Source organism: Cryptomeria japonica, unplaced genomic scaffold, assembly GCF_030272615.1.
Source record: "Cryptomeria japonica unplaced genomic scaffold, Sugi_1.0 HiC_scaffold_132, whole genome shotgun sequence".
Lineage (NCBI taxonomy): Eukaryota > Viridiplantae > Streptophyta > Pinopsida > Cupressales > Cupressaceae > Cryptomeria > Cryptomeria japonica.
Window position 1 is genome coordinate 249,979 of NW_026728954.1, and position 19,274 is coordinate 269,252.

At 62.8% G+C, this 19,274-nt stretch overlaps 3 non-coding genes across 3 annotated transcripts; all 3 read left to right on the plus strand.

Annotated features, from left to right (window-relative positions):
* The first annotated feature begins 1,627 nt into the window (after positions 1–1,627).
* LOC131866125 (5S ribosomal RNA) lies at positions 1,628–1,746 on the plus strand. Its single transcript, XR_009364757.1, has one exon. It is a non-coding gene; the product is annotated as a 5S ribosomal RNA (ribosomal RNA).
* A 7,804-nt stretch (positions 1,747–9,550) lies between these two features.
* Positions 9,551–9,669, plus strand: LOC131866126 (5S ribosomal RNA). Its single transcript, XR_009364758.1, has one exon. It is a non-coding gene; the product is annotated as a 5S ribosomal RNA (ribosomal RNA).
* A 7,804-nt stretch (positions 9,670–17,473) lies between these two features.
* On the plus strand, positions 17,474–17,592 carry LOC131866127 (5S ribosomal RNA). Its single transcript, XR_009364759.1, has one exon. It is a non-coding gene; the product is annotated as a 5S ribosomal RNA (ribosomal RNA).
* The last annotated feature ends 1,682 nt before the right edge of the window (positions 17,593–19,274 follow it).

The following is a 19,274-nucleotide window of genomic DNA, read 5'->3' on the forward strand; positions in this document are numbered from 1 at the left end:
CAAACCGGGCTCCGACTTCGTGCACGCCGCACCTTGGAGCACACTTCAGAGCGCTCCTTGGTACGCACCAGGGCGCGCAACCCAGCCAAGGTGCTCACCCCGGCGAAGGTGCACGCGAGGTGCGCACCCGGGGCAAACCGGGCTCGGACTTCGTGCACGCCGCACCTTGGAGCACACATCGGAGCGCTCCCGGGTTCGCACCAGCATTGCGCACCTTTGATGCGCTGCCTTCACTAATTTCCAGAAAAGGCAAAAAAAAGAAAAAAATGAGATTTTAAAATTTCCGTTTTGAAAGATAGTGAAAAAAACGGAACGCGGGTGCCATCTTGAGCCCGCCCTGGTGTGCAGCCCAGGCAAGTTGTGCGCACCAAGGCACCCACCCTGGCCAAGGTGGGTCACGGGGTGGGTCCTAGGGTGGGTAACGGGGTGGGTACTAAGGTGCGTGCCAAGGTGGGTCATAGGGTGGGTGCCAAGGTGGGCACCAGGGTGGGTGTGCACCAACCCTAGCCAGGGTAGGTCACGGGGTGGTTGTCGGGGTGGGCGTCAAGGAGCCAAGGTGGGTGGCAAGTAGCCAAGTTGCGTGCCAAGGTGGGTGTCGGGGTGGGTGCCAAGGATCCAAGGTGGGTGCCAAGGAACCAAGGTGGGTGTCTGGGTGGGTGCCGAGGTGGGAGCCAGGGTGGGTCCCAAGGTGAGTGCAAAGGTGGGTGCCAGGGTCAAGGTGAGTGCCAATGTGGGTTCCAAGGTGCCAGGGTCAGGGTGAGTGCCAATGTGGGTTCAAAGGTGCTAAGTTGGGTGCGAGGTTGGGTGCGAGGGTGGGTGGGTGCCAAGGTGTGCTAGGTGGAAGCCCGGGTGGGTCGGCATCCCATGGGTGTCGAGTTGGGTGCCTGATGGGTGCTTCTTGTCAAGTTTTAGTCGTCGGGACTCATTTCGAGCCTTAGAGGTCGTTTCTTGTCCGGTTGCCCTGTCTTCGACCTGGGAACCCAATTTTGGTCCTCGGGTCCCATTTTTTTTTGTCTCGCATCCCACTTTTGGCCTGTGGCCTTTTCGGGGTCGATTCTCGTTTTGGGCATCAGAGCATGTTTCTTCTCCTAAAACCCAATATTTGTTTATTAAGTCTCGGAACACATTTTTGTTCTCGTGGACCCATCATGGGTCTTGGAACGCATTTGTGGTCCTTGGGTCCCATTTTGCATCCCGAAACTTGTGTTTTGGTGCTTGATCCCTATTTTGGGTGCCCACCTTGCACCAAGTGCGCACCCGGGGCAAACCGAGCGCCTTGGTGCACCGGGGCAAGATCGAGCGTGCACCCGAGGCGCCCCGAACATGCACCAAGGTGCACTCGGCCCACATGTGAGCGCAGGTCGTTGCGCCCGAGGTGGTGTGTGGGCACCGCGTTGCAGACGGGACACTGCACGCACACGACGCCCCCTCCAGGTGCACGCACGTAGGCCGGGCCGGGTGCACACCCGACGCCCTAGCAAGGTGCGCGCACCCGGGCAGGGCTCACACTTGGCGAACGGGGCGCACTTCGCGAGGGAGGGTGTGCACCTCGACGGGGGTGGGTGGCCGGGGTGGATTCGCACGTGGGTCGCGGTTTGCTAAGTACACACTGCGACAAGCTCATAACGGGTGCGATCATACCAGCGTTAGTGCACCGGATCCCATCAGAACTCCGCAGTTAAGCGCGCTTGGGCCGGAGTAGTACTGGGATGGGTGACCTCCCGGGAAGTCCCGGTGTTGCACCCTTTTTTAGTTTTTCGCCGGGCGTCGCAATGCTATTTGAATAAACCTTTTGCCCGTTTGCGTTCTCGTCGGGGCCGGGCCGGGCCGGGGTGCGCTGCCCGCACTACCGCGCGCGCGGGGGCGACACCGAGCGCGCACCCGAGGCGCCCCAAGCACACAGGCCACGGTGCAACCCGGGCGTTGTGCGCGCACCCCGGTGCGCCCGAGGTGCTGCGCGCGCACCCAGGTGAAATCGGTGTGCACCTCGGCCAGTGCGCGCTCGGTCGAGTCGCGCACGTTGGCCAAGGTGCACGGTGATGTTTCTTACTCTAAGGTTCCGCACCAGACGCCCGGGACAGGTGAGCGAAGCTGGGCGGGGCCGGGTGCGCGGCCGGGGCAGGTGCACGCAGCTGGAGAGAGCTTTGGAGCACACTTCGGAGCGCACCAATGATGCGCTCCATTCAAAAGTTTCCTGAAAAGGCAAAAAAAGTTGAGATTATAGAATTTCCCACTTGAGAGATTGTAAAAAAAAAAAATTTAAAATGAAGGAAACGCGGGTGCCAAGGTGTGCGCAGCCCAGCCAAGGTGTGCGCACCAAGGCGCCCACCCTGGCGAAGGTGCACGCAAGGTGCGCACCCGAGGCAAACCGGACAATTAACCCAACTTTCGACTTCGCGCGCACCTTGGAGCGCACTTCGGAGCGCTCCTTGGTGCGCACCAATCTTGGGCACCTCGGAGTGCACCATGGCGCCCACCAAGGTGCGCACCCGGGGCAAACCGAGCTCCGACTTCGTGCGCACCTTGGAGCGCACGAAAGGTGCGCACCATGGCGCCCACCAAGGTGCGCAGCCCAGCCAAGGCGTGCGCATCAAGGTGCGCACCCTGGCGAAGGTGCGCACCCGGGGCAAACCGAGCTCCGACTTCGTGCGCACCTTGGAGCGCACAAAAGGTGCGCAACCCAGCCAAGGTGTGCGCACCCCGGTCAAACCGAGCTCCGAATCGTGCGCACCAGAGGTGCACGCCATCGTGCGCACCTTGGAGCACACTTCGGAGCCCTCCTTGGTGCGCGCCGATGTTGCGCACCTCGGAGCGCACCCGGGGAAAACAATGCAATTAACCCGACTTTCGACTTCGTGGGCACCTCGGAGCGCTCTCGGGTTCGCACCTCGGAGCACACCGAGGTGCGCACCTTTGATGCGCTGCCTTCACCAATTTCCAGAAAAGGCAAGAAAACATTGAGAAGGTGTGCGCACCGAGGTGCCCACCCTGGCGAAGGTGCACGCGAGGTGCGCACCCGGGGCAAACCGGGCTCCGACTTCGTGCACGCCGCACCTTGGAGCACACTTCGGAGCGCTCCTTGGTGCGCACCAGGGCGCGCAACCCAGCCGAGGTGCCCACCCCGGCGAAGGTGCACGCGAGGTGCGCACCCGGGGCAAACCGGGCTCCGACTTCGTGCACGCCATGGTGCCCACCGCGGCGAAGGTGCACGCGAGGTGCGCACCCGGGGCAAACCGGGCTCCGACTTCGTGCACGCCGCACCTTGGAGCACACTTCGGAGCGCTCCTTGGTGCGCACCATGGTGCCCACCAGGGCGCGCAACCCCGCCGAAGGTGCACGCGAGGTGCGCACCCGGGGCAAACCGGGCTCCGACTTCGTGCACGCCGCACCTTGGAGCACACTTCGGAGCGCTCCTTGGTGCGCACCATGGTGCCCACCAGGGCGCGCAACCCCGCCGAAGGTGCACGCGAGGTGCGCACCCGGGGCAAACCGGGCTCCGACTTCGTGCACGCCATGGTGCGCACCGCGGCGAAGGTGCGCACCCGGGGCAAACCGGGCTCCGACTTCGTGCACGCCGCACCTTGGAGCACACTTCGGAGCGCTCCTTGGTGCGCACCAGGGCGCGCAACCCAGCCGAGGTGCCCACCCCGGCGAAGGTGCACGCGAGGTGCGTACCCGGGGCAAACCGGGCTCCGACTTCGTGCACGCCGCACCTTGGAGCACACTTCGGAGCGCTCCTTGGTGCGCACCATGGTGCCCACCAGGCCGCGCAACCCAGCCAAGGTGTGCGCACCAAGGTGCACGCGAGGTGCGCACCCGGGGCAAACCGGGGTCCGACTTCGTGCACGCCGCACCTTGGAGCACACATCGGGGCGCTCCCGGGTTCGCACCGGCGTTGCGCACCGTGGTGGGCACCTCGGAGCACACCAAGGTGGGCAGCGAGGTGCGCACCTTTGATGCGATGCCTTCACTAATTTCCATAAAAGGCAAAAAAAAAACGAGATTTTAAAATTTCCGTTTTGAAAGATAGTGAGAAAAAGGGAATGCTGGTGCCATCTTGAGCCCGCCCTGGTGCGCAGCCCAGCCAAGGTGTGCGCACCAAGGTGCCCACCCTGGCGAAGGTGCGCGCCCGGGCAATTAACCCAACTTCCAACTTCGCGCGCGCCAGGGTGGGAGCGCACCCAACAACCGGGCCTGGGAAGAGCCAATGCGAGAAACCCCACCAAACGCTCTGACAAAAAAAGAGGGGGCGCTCCAGTAACCCCGCTTCGGAGCGCACCCTGGGCAAACCCAGCCAAGGTGCCCACCCCGGCCAAGGTGCAGGCGAGGTGCGCACCCGGGGCAAACCGGGCTCCGACAACGTGCACGCCGCACCTTGGAGCACACTTCGTAGCGCTCCCGGGTGCGCACCTCAGAGCACACCAAGGTGGGCAGCGAGGTGCGCACCTTTGATGCGCTGCCTTCACTAATTTCCAGAAAAGGCAAAAAAAAAAGGAGATTTTAAAATTTCCGTTTTGAAAGATAGTGAAAAAAACGGAACGCGCGTGCCATCTTGAGCCCGCCCTGGTGCGCAGCCCAGGTAAGGTGCCCACCCTGGCAAAGGTGCGCACCCGGGCAATTAACCCTACTTCCGACTTCGTGCGCGCCAGGGTGGCAACCGGGCCTCGGAAGAGCCAATGCGAGAAACCCCACCAAACGCTCCGACAAAAAAAGAGGCGGCGCTCCAATAACCCCGCTTCGGAGCGCAGCCGGGGCAAACCCAGCCAAGGTGCCCACCCCGACGAAGGTGCACGCGAGGTGCGCACCCGGGGCAAACCGGGCTCCGACAACGTGCACGCAGCACCTTGGAGCACACTTCGAAGCACTCCCGGGTGCCCACCGGCGTTGCGCACCGTGGTGGGCAGCGAGGTGCGCACCTTTGATGCGCTGCCTTCACTAATTTCCAGAAAAAGGCAAAAAAAAATGAGATTTTAAAATTTCCGTTTTGAAAGATAGTGAAAAAAAAGGAACGCGGGTGCCATCTTGAGCCCGCCCTGGTGCGCAGCCCAGGCAAGGCATGCGCACCAAGGTGCCCACCCGAGGTGCACACCCGGGGCAAACCGGGCTCCGACTTCGTGCAGGCCGCACCTTGGAGCACACTTCGGAGCGCTCCTTGGTGCGCACCATGGTGCCCACCAGGGCGCGCAACCCAGCCAAGGTCTGCACACTAAGGTGCCCACCCCGGCGAAGGTGCACGCGAGGTGCGCACCCGGGGCAAACCGGGCTCCGACTTCGTGCACGCCATGGTGCCCACCGCGGCGAAGGTGCACGCGAGGTGCGCACCCGGGGCAAACCGGGCTCCGACTTCGTGCACGCCGCACCTTGGAGCACACTTCGGAGCGCTCCTTGGTGCGCACCATGGTGCCCACCAGGGCGCGCAACCCAGCCAAGGTGTGCGCACCAAGGTGCACGCGAGGTGCGCACCCGGGGCAAACCGGGGTCCGACTTCGTGCACGCCGCACCTTGGAGCACACATCGGAGCGCTCCCAGGTTCGCACCAGCGTTGCGCACCTTTGATGCGCTGCCTTCACTAATTTCCAGAAAAGGCAAAAAAAAACGATATTTTAAAATTTCCGTTCTGAAAGATAGTGAAAAAAACGGAACGCGGGTGCCATCTTGAGCCCTTCCTGGTGCGCAGCCCAGGCAAGTTGTGCGCACCAAGGTGCCCACCCTGGCGGAGGTGCGCGCCCGGGGCAAACCGGGCTCCGACTTCGTGCACTGCATGGTGCCCACCAAGGCGCGCAACCCAGCCAAGGTGCCCACCGCAGCGAAGGTGCACGCGAGGTGCACACCCGGGGCAAACCGGGCTCCGACTTCGTGCACGCCGCACCTTGGAGCACACTTCAGAGCGCTCCTTGGTGCGCACCAGGGCGCGCAACCCAGCCGAGGTGCCCACCCCGGCGAAGGTGCACGCGAGGTGCGCACCCGGGGCAAACCGGGCTCCGACTTCGTGCACGCCATGGTGCCCACCGCGGCGAAGGTGCGCACCCGGGGCAAACCGGGCTCCGACTTCGTGCACGCCGCACCTTGGAGCACACTTCGGAGCGCTCCTTGGTGCGCACCATGGTGCCCACCAGGCCGCGCAACCCAGCCAAGGTGTGCGCACCAAGGTGCACGCGAGGTGCGCACCCGGGGCAAACCGGGGTCCGACTTCGTGCACGCCGCACCTTGGAGCACACATCGGGGCGCTCCCGGGTTCGCACCGGCGTTGCGCACCGTGGTGGGCACCTCGGAGCACACCAAGGTGGGCAGCGAGGTGCGCACCTTTGATGCGATGCCTTCACTAATTTCCATAAAAGGCAAAAAAAAAACGAGATTTTAAAATTTCCGTTTTGAAAGATAGTGAGAAAAAGGGAATGCTGGTGCCATCTTGAGCCCGCCCTGGTGCGCAGCCCAGCCAAGGTTTGCGCACCAAGGTGCCCACCCTGGCGAAGGTGCGCGCCCGGGCAATTAACCCAACTTCCAACTTCGCGCGCGCCAGGGTGGGAGCGCACCCAACAACCGGGCCTGGGAAGAGCCAATGCGAGAAACCCCACCAAACTCTCTGACAAAAAAAGAGGGGGCGCTCCAGTAACCCCGCTTCGGAGCGCACCCTGGGCAAACCCAGCCAAGGTGCCCACCCCGGCCAAGGTGCAGGCGAGGTGCGCACCCGGGGCAAACCGGGCTCCGACAACGTGCACGCCGCACCTTGGAGCACACTTCGTAGCGCTCCCGGGTGCGCACCTCAGAGCACACCAAGGTGGGCAGCGAGGTGCGCACCTTTGATGCGCTGCCTTCACTAATTTCCAGAAAAGGCAAAAAAAAAAGGAGATTTTAAAATTTCCGTTTTGAAAGATAGTGAAAAAAACGGAACGCGCGTGCCATCTTGAGCCCGCCCTGGTGCGCAGCCCAGGTAAGGTGCCACCCTGGCAAAGGTGCGCACCCGGGCAATTAACCCTACTTCCGACTTCGTGCGCGCCAGGGTGGCAACCGGGCCTCGGAAGAGCCAATGCGAGAAACCCCACCAAACGCTCCGACAAAAAAAGAGGCGGCGCTCCAATAACCCCGCTTCGGAGCGCAGCCGGGGCAAACCAAGCCAAGGTGCCCACCCCGACGAAGGTGCACGCGAGGTGCGCACCCGGGGCAAACCGGGCTCCGACAACGTGCACGCAGCACCTTGGAGCACACTTCGAAGCACTCCCGGGTGCCCACCGGCGTTGCGCACCGTGGTGGGCAGCGAGGTGCGCACCTTTGATGCGCTGCCTTCACTAATTTCCAGAAAAAGGCAAAAAAAAATGAGATTTTAAAATTTCCGTTTTGAAAGATAGTGAAAAAAAAGGAACGCGGGTGCCATCTTGAGCCCGCCCTGGTGCGCAGCCCAGGCAAGGCATGCGCACCAAGGTGCCCACCCGAGGTGCACACCCGGGGCAAACCGGGCTCCGACTTCGTGCAGGCCGCACCTTGGAGCACACTTCGGAGCGCTCCTTGGTGCGCACCATGGTGCCCACCAGGGCGCACCCGAGGCAAACCGGGCTCCGACTTCGTGCACGCCGCACCTTGGAGCACACATCGGAGCGCTCCCAGGTTCGCACCAGCGTTGCGCACCTTTGATGCGCTGCCTTCACTAATTTCCAGAAAAGGCAAAAAAAAACGATATTTTAAAATTTCCGTTCTGAAAGATAGTGAAAAAAACGGAACGCGGGTGCCATCTTGAGCCCTTCCTGATGCGCAGCCCAGGCAAGTTGTGCGCACCAAGGTGCCCACCCTGGCGGAGGTGCGCGCCCGGGGCAAACCGGGCTCCGACTTCGTGCACTGCATGGTGCCCACCAAGGCGCGCAACCCAGCCAAGGTGCCCACCGCAGCGAAGGTTCACGCGAGGTGCGCACCCGAGGTGCACACCCGGGGCAAACCGGGCTCCGACTTCGTGCACGCCGCACCTTGGAGCACACTTCAGAGCGCTCCTTGGTACGCACCAGGGCGCGCAACCCAGCCAAGGTGCTCACCCCGGCGAAGGTGCACGCGAGGTGCGCACCCGGGGCAAACCGGGCTCGGACTTCGTGCACGCCGCACCTTGGAGCACACATCGGAGCGCTCCCGGGTTCGCACCAGCATTGCGCACCTTTGATGCGCTGCCTTCACTAATTTCCAGAAAAGGCAAAAAAAAGAAAAAAATGAGATTTTAAAATTTCCGTTTTGAAAGATAGTGAAAAAAACGGAACGCGGGTGCCATCTTGAGCCCGCCCTGGTGTGCAGCCCAGGCAAGTTGTGCGCACCAAGGCACCCACCCTGGCCAAGGTGGGTCACGGGGTGGGTCCTAGGGTGGGTAACGGGGTGGGTACTAAGGTGCGTGCCAAGGTGGGTCATAGGGTGGGTGCCAAGGTGGGCACCAGGGTGGGTGTGCACCAACCCTAGCCAGGGTAGGTCACGGGGTGGTTGTCGGGGTGGGCGTCAAGGAGCCAAGGTGGGTGGCAAGTAGCCAAGTTGCGTGCCAAGGTGGGTGTCGGGGTGGGTGCCAAGGATCCAAGGTGGGTGCCAAGGAACCAAGGTGGGTGTCTGGGTGGGTGCCGAGGTGGGAGCCAGGGTGGGTCCCAAGGTGAGTGCAAAGGTGGGTGCCAGGGTCAAGGTGAGTGCCAATGTGGGTTCCAAGGTGCCAGGGTCAGGGTGAGTGCCAATGTGGGTTCAAAGGTGCTAAGTTGGGTGCGAGGTTGGGTGCGAGGGTGGGTGGGTGCCAAGGTGTGCTAGGTGGAAGCCCGGGTGGGTCGGCATCCCATGGGTGTCGAGTTGGGTGCCTGATGGGTGCTTCTTGTCAAGTTTTAGTCGTCGGGACTCATTTCGAGCCTTAGAGGTCGTTTCTTGTCCGGTTGCCCTGTCTTCGACCTGGGAACCCAATTTTGGTCCTCGGGTCCCATTTTTTTTTGTCTCGCATCCCACTTTTGGCCTGTGGCCTTTTCGGGGTCGATTCTCGTTTTGGGCATCAGAGCATGTTTCTTCTCCTAAAACCCAATATTTGTTTATTAAGTCTCGGAACACATTTTTGTTCTCGTGGACCCATCATGGGTCTTGGAACGCATTTGTGGTCCTTGGGTCCCATTTTGCATCCCGAAACTTGTGTTTTGGTGCTTGATCCCTATTTTGGGTGCCCACCTTGCACCAAGTGCGCACCCGGGGCAAACCGAGCGCCTTGGTGCACCGGGGCAAGATCGAGCGTGCACCCGAGGCGCCCCGAACATGCACCAAGGTGCACTCGGCCCACATGTGAGCGCAGGTCGTTGCGCCCGAGGTGGTGTGTGGGCACCGCGTTGCAGACGGGACACTGCACGCACACGACGCCCCCTCCAGGTGCACGCACGTAGGCCGGGCCGGGTGCACACCCGACGCCCTAGCAAGGTGCGCGCACCCGGGCAGGGCTCACACTTGGCGAACGGGGCGCACTTCGCGAGGGAGGGTGTGCACCTCGACGGGGGTGGGTGGCCGGGGTGGATTCGCACGTGGGTCGCGGTTTGCTAAGTACACACTGCGACAAGCTCATAACGGGTGCGATCATACCAGCGTTAGTGCACCGGATCCCATCAGAACTCCGCAGTTAAGCGCGCTTGGGCCGGAGTAGTACTGGGATGGGTGACCTCCCGGGAAGTCCCGGTGTTGCACCCTTTTTTAGTTTTTCGCCGGGCGTCGCAATGCTATTTGAATAAACCTTTTGCCCGTTTGCGTTCTCGTCGGGGCCGGGCCGGGCCGGGGTGCGCTGCCCGCACTACCGCGCGCGCGGGGGCGACACCGAGCGCGCACCCGAGGCGCCCCGAGCACACAGGCCACGGTGCAACCCGGGCGTTGTGCGCGCACCCCGGTGCGCCCGAGGTGCTGCGCGCGCACCCAGGTGAAATCGGTGTGCACCTCGGCCAGTGCGCGCTCGGTCGAGTCGCGCACGTTGGCCAAGGTGCACGGTGATGTTTCTTACTCTAAGGTTCCGCACCAGACGCCCGGGACAGGTGAGCGAAGCTGGGCGGGGCCGGGTGCGCGGCCGGGGCAGGTGCACGCAGCTGGAGAGAGCTTTGGAGCACACTTCGGAGCGCACCAATGATGCGCTCCATTCAAAAGTTTCCTGAAAAGGCAAAAAAAGTTGAGATTATAGAATTTCCCACTTGAGAGATTGTAAAAAAAAAAAATTTAAAATGAAGGAAACGCGGGTGCCAAGGTGTGCGCAGCCCAGCCAAGGTGTGCGCACCAAGGCGCCCACCCTGGCGAAGGTGCACGCAAGGTGCGCACCCGAGGCAAACCGGACAATTAACCCAACTTTCGACTTCGCGCGCACCTTGGAGCGCACTTCGGAGCGCTCCTTGGTGCGCACCAATCTTGGGCACCTCGGAGTGCACCATGGCGCCCACCAAGGTGCGCACCCGGGGCAAACCGAGCTCCGACTTCGTGCGCACCTTGGAGCGCACGAAAGGTGCGCACCATGGCGCCCACCAAGGTGCGCAGCCCAGCCAAGGCGTGCGCATCAAGGTGCGCACCCTGGCGAAGGTGCGCACCCGGGGCAAACCGAGCTCCGACTTCGTGCGCACCTTGGAGCGCACAAAAGGTGCGCAACCCAGCCAAGGTGTGCGCACCCCGGTCAAACCGAGCTCCGAATCGTGCGCACCAGAGGTGCACGCCATCGTGCGCACCTTGGAGCACACTTCGGAGCCCTCCTTGGTGCGCGCCGATGTTGCGCACCTCGGAGCGCACCCGGGGAAAACAATGCAATTAACCCGACTTTCGACTTCGTGGGCACCTCGGAGCGCTCTCGGGTTCGCACCTCGGAGCACACCGAGGTGCGCACCTTTGATGCGCTGCCTTCACCAATTTCCAGAAAAGGCAAGAAAACATTGAGAAGGTGTGCGCACCGAGGTGCCCACCCTGGCGAAGGTGCACGCGAGGTGCGCACCCGGGGCAAACCGGGCTCCGACTTCGTGCACGCCGCACCTTGGAGCACACTTCGGAGCGCTCCTTGGTGCGCACCAGGGCGCGCAACCCAGCCGAGGTGCCCACCCCGGCGAAGGTGCACGCGAGGTGCGCACCCGGGGCAAACCGGGCTCCGACTTCGTGCACGCCATGGTGCCCACCGCGGCGAAGGTGCACGCGAGGTGCGCACCCGGGGCAAACCGGGCTCCGACTTCGTGCACGCCGCACCTTGGAGCACACTTCGGAGCGCTCCTTGGTGCGCACCATGGTGCCCACCAGGGCGCGCAACCCCGCCGAAGGTGCACGCGAGGTGCGCACCCGGGGCAAACCGGGCTCCGACTTCGTGCACGCCGCACCTTGGAGCACACTTCGGAGCGCTCCTTGGTGCGCACCATGGTGCCCACCAGGGCGCGCAACCCCGCCGAAGGTGCACGCGAGGTGCGCACCCGGGGCAAACCGGGCTCCGACTTCGTGCACGCCATGGTGCGCACCGCGGCGAAGGTGCGCACCCGGGGCAAACCGGGCTCCGACTTCGTGCACGCCGCACCTTGGAGCACACTTCGGAGCGCTCCTTGGTGCGCACCAGGGCACGCAACCCAGCCGAGGTGCCCACCCCGGCGAAGGTGCACGCGAGGTGCGTACCCGGGGCAAACCGGGCTCCGACTTCGTGCACGCCGCACCTTGGAGCACACTTCGGAGCGCTCCTTGGTGCGCACCATGGTGCCCACCAGGCCGCGCAACCCAGCCAAGGTGTGCGCACCAAGGTGCACGCGAGGTGCGCACCCGGGGCAAACCGGGGTCCGACTTCGTGCACGCCGCACCTTGGAGCACACATCGGGGCGCTCCCGGGTTCGCACCGGCGTTGCGCACCGTGGTGGGCACCTCGGAGCACACCAAGGTGGGCAGCGAGGTGCGCACCTTTGATGCGATGCCTTCACTAATTTCCATAAAAGGCAAAAAAAAAACGAGATTTTAAAATTTCCGTTTTGAAAGATAGTGAGAAAAAGGGAATGCTGGTGCCATCTTGAGCCCGCCCTGGTGCGCAGCCCAGCCAAGGTGTGCGCACCAAGGTGCCCACCCTGGCGAAGGTGCGCGCCCGGGCAATTAACCCAACTTCCAACTTCGCGCGCGCCAGGGTGGGAGCGCACCCAACAACCGGGCCTGGGAAGAGCCAATGCGAGAAACCCCACCAAACGCTCTGACAAAAAAAGAGGGGGCGCTCCAGTAACCCCGCTTCGGAGCGCACCCTGGGCAAACCCAGCCAAGGTGCCCACCCCGGCCAAGGTGCAGGCGAGGTGCGCACCCGGGGCAAACCGGGCTCCGACAACGTGCACGCCGCACCTTGGAGCACACTTCGTAGCGCTCCCGGGTGCGCACCTCAGAGCACACCAAGGTGGGCAGCGAGGTGCGCACCTTTGATGCGCTGCCTTCACTAATTTCCAGAAAAGGCAAAAAAAAAAGGAGATTTTAAAATTTCCGTTTTGAAAGATAGTGAAAAAAACGGAACGCGCGTGCCATCTTGAGCCCGCCCTGGTGCGCAGCCCAGGTAAGGTGCCCACCCTGGCAAAGGTGCGCACCCGGGCAATTAACCCTACTTCCGACTTCGTGCGCGCCAGGGTGGCAACCGGGCCTCGGAAGAGCCAATGCGAGAAACCCCACCAAACGCTCCGACAAAAAAAGAGGCGGCGCTCCAATAACCCCGCTTCGGAGCGCAGCCGGGGCAAACCCAGCCAAGGTGCCCACCCCGACGAAGGTGCACGCGAGGTGCGCACCCGGGGCAAACCGGGCTCCGACAACGTGCACGCAGCACCTTGGAGCACACTTCGAAGCACTCCCGGGTGCCCACCGGCGTTGCGCACCGTGGTGGGCAGCGAGGTGCGCACCTTTGATGCGCTGCCTTCACTAATTTCCAGAAAAAGGCAAAAAAAAATGAGATTTTAAAATTTCCGTTTTGAAAGATAGTGAAAAAAAAGGAACGCGGGTGCCATCTTGAGCCCGCCCTGGTGCGCAGCCCAGGCAAGGCATGCGCACCAAGGTGCCCACCCGAGGTGCACACCCGGGGCAAACCGGGCTCCGACTTCGTGCAGGCCGCACCTTGGAGCACACTTCGGAGCGCTCCTTGGTGCGCACCATGGTGCCCACCAGGGCGCGCAACCCAGCCAAGGTCTGCACACTAAGGTGCCCACCCCGGCGAAGGTGCACGCGAGGTGCGCACCCGGGGCAAACCGGGCTCCGACTTCGTGCACGCCATGGTGCCCACCGCGGCGAAGGTGCACGCGAGGTGCGCACCCGGGGCAAACCGGGCTCCGACTTCGTGCACGCCGCACCTTGGAGCACACTTCGGAGCGCTCCTTGGTGCGCACCATGGTGCCCACCAGGGCGCGCAACCCAGCCAAGGTGTGCGCACCAAGGTGCACGCGAGGTGCGCACCCGGGGCAAACCGGGGTCCGACTTCGTGCACGCCGCACCTTGGAGCACACATCGGAGCGCTCCCAGGTTCGCACCAGCGTTGCGCACCTTTGATGCGCTGCCTTCACTAATTTCCAGAAAAGGCAAAAAAAAACGATATTTTAAAATTTCCGTTCTGAAAGATAGTGAAAAAAACGGAACGCGGGTGCCATCTTGAGCCCTTCCTGGTGCGCAGCCCAGGCAAGTTGTGCGCACCAAGGTGCCCACCCTGGCGGAGGTGCGCGCCCGGGGCAAACCGGGCTCCGACTTCGTGCACTGCATGGTGCCCACCAAGGCGCGCAACCCAGCCAAGGTGCCCACCGCAGCGAAGGTGCACGCGAGGTGCACACCCGGGGCAAACCGGGCTCCGACTTCGTGCACGCCGCACCTTGGAGCACACTTCAGAGCGCTCCTTGGTGCGCACCAGGGCGCGCAACCCAGCCGAGGTGCCCACCCCGGCGAAGGTGCACGCGAGGTGCGCACCCGGGGCAAACCGGGCTCCGACTTCGTGCACGCCATGGTGCCCACCGCGGCGAAGGTGCGCACCCGGGGCAAACCGGGCTCCGACTTCGTGCACGCCGCACCTTGGAGCACACTTCGGAGCGCTCCTTGGTGCGCACCATGGTGCCCACCAGGCCGCGCAACCCAGCCAAGGTGTGCGCACCAAGGTGCACGCGAGGTGCGCACCCGGGGCAAACCGGGGTCCGACTTCGTGCACGCCGCACCTTGGAGCACACATCGGGGCGCTCCCGGGTTCGCACCGGCGTTGCGCACCGTGGTGGGCACCTCGGAGCACACCAAGGTGGGCAGCGAGGTGCGCACCTTTGATGCGATGCCTTCACTAATTTCCATAAAAGGCAAAAAAAAAACGAGATTTTAAAATTTCCGTTTTGAAAGATAGTGAGAAAAAGGGAATGCTGGTGCCATCTTGAGCCCGCCCTGGTGCGCAGCCCAGCCAAGGTTTGCGCACCAAGGTGCCCACCCTGGCGAAGGTGCGCGCCCGGGCAATTAACCCAACTTCCAACTTCGCGCGCGCCAGGGTGGGAGCGCACCCAACAACCGGGCCTGGGAAGAGCCAATGCGAGAAACCCCACCAAACTCTCTGACAAAAAAAGAGGGGGCGCTCCAGTAACCCCGCTTCGGAGCGCACCCTGGGCAAACCCAGCCAAGGTGCCCACCCCGGCCAAGGTGCAGGCGAGGTGCGCACCCGGGGCAAACCGGGCTCCGACAACGTGCACGCCGCACCTTGGAGCACACTTCGTAGCGCTCCCGGGTGCGCACCTCAGAGCACACCAAGGTGGGCAGCGAGGTGCGCACCTTTGATGCGCTGCCTTCACTAATTTCCAGAAAAGGCAAAAAAAAAAGGAGATTTTAAAATTTCCGTTTTGAAAGATAGTGAAAAAAACGGAACGCGCGTGCCATCTTGAGCCCGCCCTGGTGCGCAGCCCAGGTAAGGTGCCACCCTGGCAAAGGTGCGCACCCGGGCAATTAACCCTACTTCCGACTTCGTGCGCGCCAGGGTGGCAACCGGGCCTCGGAAGAGCCAATGCGAGAAACCCCACCAAACGCTCCGACAAAAAAAGAGGCGGCGCTCCAATAACCCCGCTTCGGAGCGCAGCCGGGGCAAACCAAGCCAAGGTGCCCACCCCGACGAAGGTGCACGCGAGGTGCGCACCCGGGGCAAACCGGGCTCCGACAACGTGCACGCAGCACCTTGGAGCACACTTCGAAGCACTCCCGGGTGCCCACCGGCGTTGCGCACCGTGGTGGGCAGCGAGGTGCGCACCTTTGATGCGCTGCCTTCACTAATTTCCAGAAAAAGGCAAAAAAAAATGAGATTTTAAAATTTCCGTTTTGAAAGATAGTGAAAAAAAAGGAACGCGGGTGCCATCTTGAGCCCGCCCTGGTGCGCAGCCCAGGCAAGGCATGCGCACCAAGGTGCCCACCCGAGGTGCACACCCGGGGCAAACCGGGCTCCGACTTCGTGCAGGCCGCACCTTGGAGCACACTTCGGAGCGCTCCTTGGTGCGCACCATGGTGCCCACCAGGGCGCACCCGAGGCAAACCGGGCTCCGACTTCGTGCACGCCGCACCTTGGAGCACACATCGGAGCGCTCCCAGGTTCGCACCAGCGTTGCGCACCTTTGATGCGCTGCCTTCACTAATTTCCAGAAAAGGCAAAAAAAAACGATATTTTAAAATTTCCGTTCTGAAAGATAGTGAAAAAAACGGAACGCGGGTGCCATCTTGAGCCCTTCCTGATGCGCAGCCCAGGCAAGTTGTGCGCACCAAGGTGCCCACCCTGGCGGAGGTGCGCGCCCGGGGCAAACCGGGCTCCGACTTCGTGCACTGCATGGTGCCCACCAAGGCGCGCAACCCAGCCAAGGTGCCCACCGCAGCGAAGGTGCACGCGAGGTGCGCACCCGAGGTGCACACCCGGGGCAAACCGGGCTCCGACTTCGTGCACGCCGCACCTTGGAGCACACTTCAGAGCGCTCCTTGGTACGCACCAGGGCGCGCAACCCAGCCAAGGTGCTCACCCCGGCGAAGGTGCACGCGAGGTGCGCACCCGGGGCAAACCGGGCTCGGACTTCGTGCACGCCGCACCTTGGAGCACACATCGGAGCGCTCCCGGGTTCGCACCAGCATTGCGCACCTTTGATGCGCTGCCTTCACTAATTTCCAGAAAAGGCAAAAAAAAGAAAAAAATGAGATTTTAAAATTTCCGTTTTGAAAGATAGTGAAAAAAACGGAACGCGGGTGCCATCTTGAGCCCGCCCTGGTGTGCAGCCCAGGCAAGTTGTGCGCACCAAGGCACCCACCCTGGCCAAGGTGGGTCACGGGGTGGGTCCTAGGGTGGGTAACGGGGTGGGTACTAAGGTGCGTGCCAAGGTGGGTCATAGGGTGGGTGCCAAGGTGGGCACCAGGGTGGGTGTGCACCAACCCTAGCCAGGGTAGGTCACGGGGTGGTTGTCGGGGTGGGCGTCAAGGAGCCAAGGTGGGTGGCAAGTAGCCAAGTTGCGTGCCAAGGTGGGTGTCGGGGTGGGTGCCAAGGATCCAAGGTGGGTGCCAAGGAACCAAGGTGGGTGTCTGGGTGGGTGCCGAGGTGGGAGCCAGGGTGGGTCCCAAGGTGAGTGCAAAGGTGGGTGCCAGGGTCAAGGTGAGTGCCAATGTGGGTTCCAAGGTGCCAGGGTCAGGGTGAGTGCCAATGTGGGTTCAAAGGTGCTAAGTTGGGTGCGAGGTTGGGTGCGAGGGTGGGTGGGTGCCAAGGTGTGCTAGGTGGAAGCCCGGGTGGGTCGGCATCCCATGGGTGTCGAGTTGGGTGCCTGATGGGTGCTTCTTGTCAAGTTTTAGTCGTCGGGACTCATTTCGAGCCTTAGAGGTCGTTTCTTGTCCGGTTGCCCTGTCTTCGACCTGGGAACCCAATTTTGGTCCTCGGGTCCCATTTTTTTTTGTCTCGCATCCCACTTTTGGCCTGTGGCCTTTTCGGGGTCGATTCTCGTTTTGGGCATCAGAGCATGTTTCTTCTCCTAAAACCCAATATTTGTTTATTAAGTCTCGGAACACATTTTTGTTCTCGTGGACCCATCATGGGTCTTGGAACGCATTTGTGGTCCTTGGGTCCCATTTTGCATCCCGAAACTTGTGTTTTGGTGCTTGATCCCTATTTTGGGTGCCCACCTTGCACCAAGTGCGCACCCGGGGCAAACCGAGCGCCTTGGTGCACCGGGGCAAGATCGAGCGTGCACCCGAGGCGCCCCGAACATGCACCAAGGTGCACTCGGCCCACATGTGAGCGCAGGTCGTTGCGCCCGAGGTGGTGTGTGGGCACCGCGTTGCAGACGGGACACTGCACGCACACGACGCCCCCTCCAGGTGCACGCACGTAGGCCGGGCCGGGTGCACACCCGACGCCCTAGCAAGGTGCGCGCACCCGGGCAGGGCTCACACTTGGCGAACGGGGCGCACTTCGCGAGGGAGGGTGTGCACCTCGACGGGGGTGGGTGGCCGGGGTGGATTCGCACGTGGGTCGCGGTTTGCTAAGTACACACTGCGACAAGCTCATAACGGGTGCGATCATACCAGCGTTAGTGCACCGGATCCCATCAGAACTCCGCAGTTAAGCGCGCTTGGGCCGGAGTAGTACTGGGATGGGTGACCTCCCGGGAAGTCCCGGTGTTGCACCCTTTTTTAGTTTTTCGCCGGGCGTCGCAATGCTATTTGAATAAACCTTTTGCCCGTTTGCGTTCTCGTCGGGGCCGGGCCGGGCCGGGGTGCGCTGCCCGCACTACCGCGCGCGCGGGGGCGACACCGAGCGCGCACCCGAGGCGCCCCGAGCACACAGGCCACGGTGCAACCCGGGCGTTGTGCGCGCACCCCGGTGCGCCCGAGGTGCTGCGCGCGCACCCAGGTGAAATCGGTGTGCACCTCGGCCAGTGCGCGCTCGGTCGAGTCGCGCACGTTGGCCAAGGTGCACGGTGATGTTTCTTACTCTAAGGTTCCGCACCAGACGCCCGGGACAGGTGAGCGAAGCTGGGCGGGGCCGGGTGCGCGGCCGGGGCAGGTGCACGCAGCTGGAGAGAGCTTTGGAGCACACTTCGGAGCGCACCAATGATGCGCTCCATTCAAAAGTTTCCTGAAAAGGCAAAAAAAGTTGAGATTATAGAATTTCCCACTTGAGAGATTGTAAAAAAAAAAAATTTAAAATGAAGGAAACGCGGGTGCCAAGGTGTGCGCAGCCCAGCCAAGGTGTGCGCACCAAGGCGCCCACCCTGGCGAAGGTGCACGCAAGGTGCGCACCCGAGGCAAACCGGACAATTAACCCAACTTTCGACTTCGCGCGCACCTTGGAGCGCACTTCGGAGCGCTCCTTGGTGCGCACCAATCTTGGGCACCTCGGAGTGCACCATGGCGCCCACCAAGGTGCGCACCCGGGGCAAACCGAGCTCCGACTTCGTGCGCACCTTGGAGCGCACGAAAGGTGCGCACCATGGCGCCCACCAAGGTGCGCAGCCCAGCCAAGGCGTGCGCATCAAGGTGCGCACCCTGGCGAAGGTGCGCACCCGGGGCAAACCGAGCTCCGACTTCGTGCGCACCTTGGAGCGCACAAAAGGTGCGCAACCCAGCCAAGGTGTGCGCACCCCGGTCAAACCGAGCTCCGAATCGTGCGCACCAGAGGTGCACGCCATCGTGCGCACCTTGGAGCACACTTCGGAGCCCTCCTTGGTGCGCGCCGATGTTGCGCACCTCGGAGCGCACCCGGGGAAAACAATGCAATTAACCCGACTTTCGACTTCGTGGGCACCTCGGAGCGCTCTCGGGTTCGCACCTCGGAGCACACCGAGGTGCGCACCTTTGATGCGCTGCCTTCACCAATTTCCAGAAAAGGCAAGAAAACATTGAGAAGGTGTGCGCACCGAGGTGCCCACCCTGGCGAAGGTGCACGCGAGGTGCGCACCCGGGGCAAACCGGGCTCCGACTTCGTGCACGCCGCACCTTGGAGCACACTTCGGAGCGCTCCTTGGTGCGCACCAGGGCGCGCAACCCAGCCGAGGTGCCCACCCCGGCGAAGGTGCACGCGAGGTGCGCACCCGGGGCAAACCGGGCTCCGACTTCGTGCACGCCATGGTGCCCACCGCGGCGAAGGTGCACGCGAGGTGCGCACCCGGGGCAAACCGGGCTCCGACTTCGTGCACGCCGCACCTTGGAGCACACTTCGGAGCGCTCCTTGGTGCGCACCATGGTGCCCACCAGGGCGCGCAACCCCGCCGAAGGTGCACGCGAGGTGCGCACCCGGGGCAAACCGGGCTCCGACTTCGTGCACGCCGCACCTTGGAGCACACTTCGGAGCGCTCCTTGGTGCGCACCAT